Here is a 9,005-nt window from a genome sequence, read left to right as displayed (position 1 = left end):
CTAGCAAAGGTTCACTGAAAGAATTTCTAACTCATATTTTGGCAAAAAAAACCCAATAAAATCTTCTCAAAAGACACCATTGATCATGATTATACATGTGTAGGTTTATGTGCACATAAAGATGCATCTAGAACATTTCTTTAACAAAATGCTATTTGTGAATTATTTCTGACTGTCAGTTTTTCTTCCATTTTTAAAAACATTTTCTGGTATCTTGTGAAAATGTGAATTTTATAATTAAAACAAATTCCACTAATAGAAAAAGAAATAAGAACAATATATATATTTTTAATTTAAATATTGTATACCTGGATGGCTCAGTCGGTTAAGCGTCTGACTTCGGCTCAGGTCATGATCTCACGGTTTGTGAATTGGATATCCTATTGAAACAGCCTGTGTCAGATTCTGTGCTGACAGCTCAGAGCCTGGAGCCTGCTTCGGATTCTGTCTCCCTCTCTCTCTGCCCCTCCCCCGCTCATGCTCTCTCTCCCTCTCTCTTTCTCCCTCAGAAATAAATGCTAATGTTTTTTTTTTTAATTTAAATATAACTTACGTGAAGTAACAAGATTATTATATTTATAATAGTTGCCAGGATGTTGGGAAAAATAAATTTTTATTGGAGAGATGTATGTTGTATATATCACATGACAGATCAAAGCAGTGCTTTCAATACCAGTGCACATCAGAACAACTTGGAGAGCTTCTTGGAATACAGATTACTAAACCTTACCTCTATCCTTAGATATGGAGAGGGGCCTGGTAATTTGCATTTCAACTATTCCCTTGTGTTACTCAAGTTACTGATCCAAGAACACACTTTGAGAAACAATACCTTAAATGGTCAGACAAACATTTCTAGGTAAGAATTTTAACTTTCATCCATAATTCCAAAAAAAATCAGTTGATTTGATTATCCTTTGGGCCAAATGAGTGCTTGAAAAACACTGGATTTTTTCCTCTATGCCTCTGTTTCTTTTTTTATGTATTGTTGGTAAGTATAGAATTGAAGCCAAGTGAGTTCCAATTAAATAACTCTATTCTTGTAATTGTATATCCTATTGAAACATACTCATGGAGTTAGTAATTAGAACACACACACACACACACATAAATACACAAACACACACACATAAATACACAAACACGCATACTTATTTTGCTCCTGCCCATGGAAAAGTTTTATTTTCAGAGTAATGCATCGACTTCATAATTTTAAATAACCATCTCTGATACAGTAATGATAGTTTTCCCCTTTTCTTTTGACTTAAGATTTTTCTCCAGGCATTTATCCTTGACTCTTCATAATCAGTTCACAAGTATCCTACAGAACTAATTTTGAACTTCAGATCTTCTTATAAAATGGAAGGGCCTCATACTTGTGGTAGTAGACAAAGAGGAAATAAACAGATTACTAGTTTTCTTAGCAGAAACTAGAATATTGTTAAATTCTACTCTTTAATTTAAAAAATGTAAAACAGGAGCAAAAGAAGGATTTGGGAGGTTTTAATTTTTTTTCCATTGTATCTTCACTAAAGCCTGAAAAAACATTTAAGTTTTACCACACAATTTTTTTTTTTTTTGCAAGGTCAAGAATCAGTATCCCATTAAAGCATTTTGCCAGAGGAAAAAGTTGTTAGAAAGTACATAAAATGCTAGGTGATCTGCTTTTAATGGAACTTGACTTTCTGATACATCTGAAACACAACTGTCTTTTATTAAACTGAAATGAAGAGGTCTGGGCAGGAGTCTTGAGGGACAGAACACTCAGCCTCAGAGTCAAAGCCCTAGAACATTTCTTGTTATCACTGAACAGTTGCCCTTCTAGCCAGCTAACAAGAGGAACATTAATAGCCTTTGAAAGTTATCCAACACAGTTTGCCTTGAAGACAATTATGTTGGTAAAACCATGGGTCTTCTAAGGAATAGTACAATTAAAACTAGGATATTGGGGGAGGGGTATTTGGGATTTATAGATTTTTAGAGTTAGAAAAACCTCATTCAGTCTCACTTTCAAAGCCAGACAATAAGTTTCTGTGCTGTGAGAAGAGAGAGGAAAATTTAAATTGTAGTCTCTTCCTGTAACCCCATAGAACCTAACCGCAAAGGAGAAAGGTTTCTGCAATACTTTTATTTTTAAATGAGTTTCCCCTGGCCCAGTATGACTAGGGTATAGTCTCCAATGTGCCTATTCAAGGTTAGAATTTCAAAATCTTCATTAATATTTTGCTATTGCACCGGGATCATTCATGCTACGCTGCCTTTGCTAATTAAATTAATAGCTGCAAATGCTTACCAAAGAGATTAACTTCTGCACTGCTTTACTAGAAGGGCTGGTTGCTAGGCAGCTCTAGGTGACGGCTTGGCACGAAGCGCCTTCTGTCTCATGACAGAGACCGCTCTGCATCCTTGACTGGGAGAATGAAGGCTGCAGTGCTCTCTCTAAGAGCATTCACCTTCGTCTTTACATCTCAATTGCTCTCCTTTAATTATTTTAACCACTCGGTGCATTCTAGTGTTTCAAGTCTATTTAACGTGAAGTATATGTGTCTCATGCTTTGTGGACTCACTTCAACATCTTATCTTTTTCTTGTCTCTTCACAAGCATCAATCTCCACATGGCTTTCCCACCATTAGCAGGTATACTTTATGACTTCTGAAGCTCTTGCCATAATTATCAATACTTTGGATTTTTTGCATATAACTTTACTCATATATATTGCCAAATATTTGTTTGATGTAAATCCTGGTTTCCTGCACTACCCTGTTTATTTTTAAGAATGTATCCTTCATTTCTTTTCCTCACTACTTTATGTATAGACAGCACAGCCACTGGGTGTTCATACTGAAGATAGATGTGGTGGCTCTCTTCTGCTGTAGGATATACTTTCTGCTGCTAGATTTGCTGCCAGCAAGTTTGTCCTTTGGGAAACTTGGCCTTAACCCAAACTTGAATTGACATTCTTTCTTCCTTGAAAACAGGTAGCTCTTCTCACGTTTAAACAAATGAACAATGAGTATGTGCATAACCAAGGTTATAAAAACTAAGTAAAAATGCATGTTTATTAAAAGTACACTATTAAAAAAATACTTTACTCATAATACTAGCCCACATCCAGCAAGACGAAGGAAACCCTGTGCAGAGTGAGCTTTCCTTAACAGTTCTTGGTCAAAATAGTTTATTTCATGGGGAACCTCGGTGACTCGGTCGGTTAAGTGTCCAATTTCAGCTCAGGTCATAATCTCCCATTCCATAGGTTCGAGCCCCACGTCATGCTCTGTGCTGACAACAGCTCAGAGCCTGGAGCCTGCTTCAGATTCTGTGTCTCCCTTGCTCTCTGCCCCTCCCCCACTCACGCTCTGTCTCTCTGTCTCTCAAAAATAAACATTATATTTAAAAAAAAATAACTTATTTCATTAGGAAACACCAACCAAAACCTTGGAGGTAAATGTCTGGTCCATTCCTACGTGGTTCTAATGCAACCTCTGCCTTGGTCTGTGACATTATGCCTGTCCATTTATACTTGGCATACATATGCATTTATCTATAAGTTTGTTCTGCACACATGCACATGCCTGTGCACTCACAGAGTAAGGGCTAGTGGAGAAGTAGCAGAGTAACAGTAGTTAAACAGCTCCACAGAAAACCCATAAAAATCACTAAGGTTTTATGATATTGCCTGTAATACTTAGCACATGGCTGTATTTGACTAAGGGAATCCATAATACACTTAAGTAGGATATAATTTTATTTATGCTCACATAACATGTCAGAGGTGAGAGATCCAGATGGCAGTATAACTTGGTCCCAGAGATCATTCATTGACCTGGGTCCATTCTTCCTTGTTGCTTTGCCATAGTTTAAGAATGGCCCTCATTTACATGGTAAAAGCTGGGTCGCCATATGTCATAATCCATCTCATTGGACAGAAGGAAGAAAATGTGTAGACAAAGTCAATTTTTTAAATAAAAGAGGAACACCTGAGTGGCTCAGTGTTTTCAGCATCCAATTCTTGGTTTCAGCTCTGGTCATTATCTCAAGGTTCTCGGGTTCAAGCCCCTCATTGGGCTCCATGCTAACAGGGCAGAGCCCTGCTTGAGATTGTCTGTCTGTCTCTCTCTCTCTCTGCCCCTCTCCTGCTTGCGCTCTCTCTCAAAATAAATAAATAAAAAAAAAAGAGAGAGAAATTGCATACATCTTTGTCCATAGCAAAATTTACTTACAGGGTCTAATTGTAAGTGAGGCTTGGAAGAAATATAGTCCCCAGCAGGCAAGTACATGCCCAGCTAAAACTTTAATAATATAAAAGTATTAAAAAATGAACTTGGGTGAAGGTATTGTTCAATGTAGTATCAGAGAAGCAAAACACTTTTGATTACTGTAAAATAAGGATTTTTTTAATTTTATTTTTTTAAATCTATATATATAGTGAAACACTAATTTCAGGAGTATATTACTTAATGCCTCTTACCCATTTAGCCCATTCCCCCTCCCACAAACCCTCCAGTAACCCTCAGCTTATTTTCCATATTTATGAGTCTCTTCTGTTTTGTCCCCCTCCCTGTTTTTATATTATTTTTGTTTCCCTTCCCTTATGTTCATCTGTTTTGTCTCTTAAAGTTCTCATATGAGTGAAGTCATATGATTTTTGTCTTTCTCTGACTGACTGATTTCACTTAGCATAATACCCTCCAGTTCCATCCAACGTAGTTGCAAATGGGAAGATTTCATTCTTTTTGATTGCCGAATAATACTCCATTGTGTAGATATACCACTTTTCTTTATTCAATCATCCATTGATGGACATTTGGGCTCTTTCCATACTTTGGCTATTGTTGATAGTGCTGCTATAAACATGGGGGTGCATGTGTCCCTTTGAAACAGCACACATATATCTTGTGGATAAATGCTTACTAGTGCAATTGTTGGGTTGTAAGGTAGTTCTATTTTTAGTTTTTTGAGGAACCTCCATACTGCTTTCCACAGTGGGTGCACCAGCTTGCATTCCCACCAACAATGCAAAAGAGATCCTCTTTGTCTGCATCCTCGCCAACATCTGTTGTTGCCTGAGTTGTTAATGTTAGTCATTCTGACAGGTGTAAGGTGGTATCTCATTGTGGTTTTGATTTGTATTTCCCTGATGATGAGTGATGTTGAACATTTTTTCATGTGTCAGTTGGCCATCTGGATGTCTTCTTTGGAGAAGTGTCTATTCATGTCTTCTGCCCATTTCTTCACTGGATTATTTGTTTTTTGGGTGTTGAGTTTGATAAGTTCTTTATAGATTTTGGATACTAACCCTTTATCTGATATGTCATTTGCAAATATCTTCTCCCATTCTGTCATTGCCTTTTAGTTTTGCTGATTGTTTCCTTCACTGTGCAGAAGCTCTTTATTTTGATGAGGTCCCAGTAGTTCATTTTTGCTTTTGTTTCCCTTACCTCTGGAGAGCTGTTGAGTAAGAAGTTGCTGTGGCCAAGATCAAAGAGGTTTTTGCCTGCTTTCTCCTCGAGGATTTTGATGGCTTCCTGTATTACATTGAGGTCTTTCATCCATTTTGAGTTTATTTTTGTGTATGGTGTAAGAAAATGGTCCAGGGTCATTCTTCTGCATGTCGCTGTCCAGTTTTCTCAGCACCACTTGCTGAAGAGACTGTCTTTATTCCATTGGATATTCTTTCCTGCTTTCTCAAAGATTATTTGGCCATATATTTGTGGGTCCATTTCTGGGTTCTCTATTCTGTTCCATTGATCTGAGTGTCTGTTCTTGTGCCAGTACCATACTGTCTTGATGGTTACAGCTTTGTAGTATAGCTTGAAGTCCAGGATTGTGATGCCTCCTGCTTTGGTTCTCTTTTTCAAGGTTGCTTTGCCTATTCGGGGTTATGTAAAATAAGAATTTATACTAGAAGCAAGGTACCACACAATTGTGAGAAAAGGTGGGTAAGGAAAGGTCTAGAAGTGGAGTTAGATGACAAGAGCTAAAATTAGCCCTCTTTAAGCTTATAGGTGGTACCTTGAAGGGCAATCTGGGAAGTAAGGCATAGACCATTAAGGACATTTGGCAGAGAAGTCTATGGAAAACTGCTTCGTCTGTGTTGTTACTGCCTCTGTGGGCCCTTAGTCAAGGTGTGTGATGGTGGCACTAAGGTAGCTGTTGGTCAGTGAGGCTAGCAGACAGGAGAAGACCTGGTGGCAAAACGGAGGAAAGCAAAAACACTTTGACATGGTGGGTGCTTCTGTGTCTGTCTTTTATCATACCTGCCTAAGAGACCATTAGCTCCATTGTTGTTGTACCACTTTTGCCTCCCAAATGAAGGCAAGCTCTAACCCAGAACTTTAAGGAAAGTGAATTCTGGAAAATGTAACCGACTTGTCAAAAACAGAGTCTAACTCAGGGAACAACTAGAAGTTGCAGAACAGGGTCTAACGTTTGGGGTACCAGTTTCCATAACAAATTCCATCGAGTCAAAACTTCCCTACATAAACAAATGTACTTTATCTCTACTTTAGCACTTTATGATTCCACCTGTTCATCATGTTTTAGAAAAAAATGAAGCCACAAAGAAGAAATGAAGAGGAGAAAAGAAGTGACATGGAGGTAGGGGGAGAGAGAGTGAGCTATGGGGTGTGTGCATGACAGATCTCTGGTCTCTAGTCAAACCAACCTGGACACTAATGGAAGATTAACATCTCTTCAAAATTTCCTCCAAATATCCTCAAAAAAATTAAAAATAAATTACCCTACGACCCAGCAATTGCAGTACTAGGTATTTATCCAAAAGATACAAAAATACTGATTCAAAGGGGCACATGAACCCTGACGTTTATGGCAGCACTATCAACAATAACCAAATTATGGAAAGAGGCCAAATGTCTACTGACTAATGAATTGATAAAGAAGATATATATCCATGGTATATATATTCAATGGAATACTACTGAGTGACCAAAAAGAATGAAATCTTGCCATTGACAATAATGTGAATGGAGCTAGAATGTATTATGCTAAGCAAAATAAGCCAGACAGAGAAAGACAAATATCATATAATCTCACTCATATGTGGAATTTAAGAAACAAAACAGATGAACGTAGGGGAAGGTAAGTAAGAATAAGATAAAGACAGAGAGTGAGGCACACTATAAGAGACTCTTAAATATATACTCTTAAATACAGGGGAAGTGGATTGGGGGAATGGGCTAAATGGGGGATGAACATTAAGGAGGGCACTTGTTCAAATGAGCACTGGGTGTTACATGTAAGTGATGAATCACTGCATTCTACTACTGAAACCAATACTACACTGTATGTTAACTAACTTGAATTTTGAAAAATAAATTAGGGATGCCTGGATGGCCCAGTCGGTTAAGTGTTGGACTTAGGCTCAGGTCATGATCTCAAAGTTCATGGGTTCGAGCCCCTCATCAGACTCTGTGCTGACAGCTCAGAGCCTGGAGCCTGCTTCGGACTCTGTATCTCCCTCTCTCTCTCCCCCTCCCTGGCTCATGCTCTGTCTGTCTCCCTCTCTCCCAAAAATAAATAAACAATTAAAAAAATAAATTAAAAAAGTAAAAATAAAAAATATTCTAAGTAAGCAAACTGATGTCACTTAAGGAATATCTCTTAATTCTTGCACTCTTTGTCTTAAATGCTTATTTATTTATTTTCATGGGGGAGAGGCAGAGTGAAAGGGAGGGAGAGAATCCCAAGCAGGCTCCATGCTGTCAGTGCAGAGACGTACCAGGGGCTCAATCTCACTGCGGTGATATCCTGACCTGAGCCAATATCAAGACTCTAGCATTTAACTAACTGAGCCACCCAGGCACTAATATTTGCACTCTTAAATAGTTAATCTTTAAGAAGTTTTGTGGGGTTTTAATGTTTGTTTGTTTGTTTGTTTGTTTGTTTGTTTGTTTTAGGCAGATAACAGTTTGTGTTACTGAATAAGTGATCTGTGTCATTGTCGAGGCCACTATGTACAGACAAAGGAGAGGGAGTTTTATTTCTTGGTCTCTTTCTCCTTGGACAGAGTCTTGATGATTTCCTCCTTCTTGGCCTGGAGTTTCTCTTTACAGATCAAAAATATGAAACTCTTCATGAATTTGCATGTCATTCTTGTGCAGAGGCCACACGAATCTTCTCTGTATTATTCCAATTTTAGTATATGTGCTGCTGAAGCAAACACAAGAAGTTTTTAAATTTAAGAAAACAGAGAAGAAATGAGACTGAGGTGTAGACAAACTTTCCTAGGATCACTTATAGTATATTTTAAGGATCTTATTAGCAAATGAATTGACAGTCACTCCAATTGTCCTGTATTTTAACAAATTGTATAAATGCAATTGTGCTTAAGTGCTGGAGAATGATCTTCTTAATTAGTAAGGAAAGGTAGAAGAGAGATAAATTAGAGACTTCAAAAGGCCATGATCAGTTTCTCATCAAGGAGCAACATCCTTCATTCTACTGCAGAGTTAGTGTTAGCTTCAATTCCTTCCTGTCCCCTACAGTGGAACGATTTCTAAATCAATTTGTTATCACTATTGCCATCACAGGTTCTCATCACTTTCTTCTTGTGCCAGTAAAATCATTTTCCTGGTTCTAATCCTTCCCTAATTTATCTATCTTCATGGTCCCAGAGATAATTTTCAATAATAATAATAAGAATAGCTTTTGTTTAAAATGGCGGCTTGAACACAGCTGTTGATCTCGATTCCTCACTCAAAACCTTCTATAAGGACATCAAGTGAGTTTAAAATTGTATAGACCCAGGGCACCTGGGAGGTTCAGTCAGTTAAGCATCAGACTCTTGATTTTGGCTTGGGTGATGATATCAAGGTTCATGAGTTTGAGCCCTGTGTGGGGCTCTGTGCTCACAACGTGGAGTCTGCTTGAGATTCTCTCTCTCCCTCTCTCCCTGCCTCTCCCCTGCTCGCACTCTCTGTCTCTCTCTCAAAATAAATAAATAAACTTTAAAAAAAGTGTAGAAACCCAAAAATGTATAACCGCC

The 9,005-nt window shown here is 37.9% G+C and overlaps 1 non-coding gene across 1 annotated transcript; it reads right to left on the bottom strand.

The window, feature by feature from the left end:
* Positions 1-8,076: 8,076 nt before the first annotated feature.
* On the bottom strand, positions 8,077-8,183 carry LOC124521384 (U6 spliceosomal RNA). The gene has a single exon (XR_006964482.1). It is a non-coding gene; the product is annotated as a U6 spliceosomal RNA (small nuclear RNA).
* Between the last annotated feature and the right edge of the window lie 822 nt (positions 8,184-9,005).

This window comes from Lynx rufus, unplaced genomic scaffold (assembly GCF_022079265.1).
Source record: "Lynx rufus isolate CCGP_SWC_20201006 ecotype Redwood Valley unplaced genomic scaffold, mLynRuf1.p SCAF_3, whole genome shotgun sequence".
Lineage (NCBI taxonomy): Eukaryota > Metazoa > Chordata > Mammalia > Carnivora > Felidae > Lynx > Lynx rufus.
Note: the sequence above shows the minus strand (reverse complement) of the source record. Positions and strands in the feature narration are given on the sequence as shown.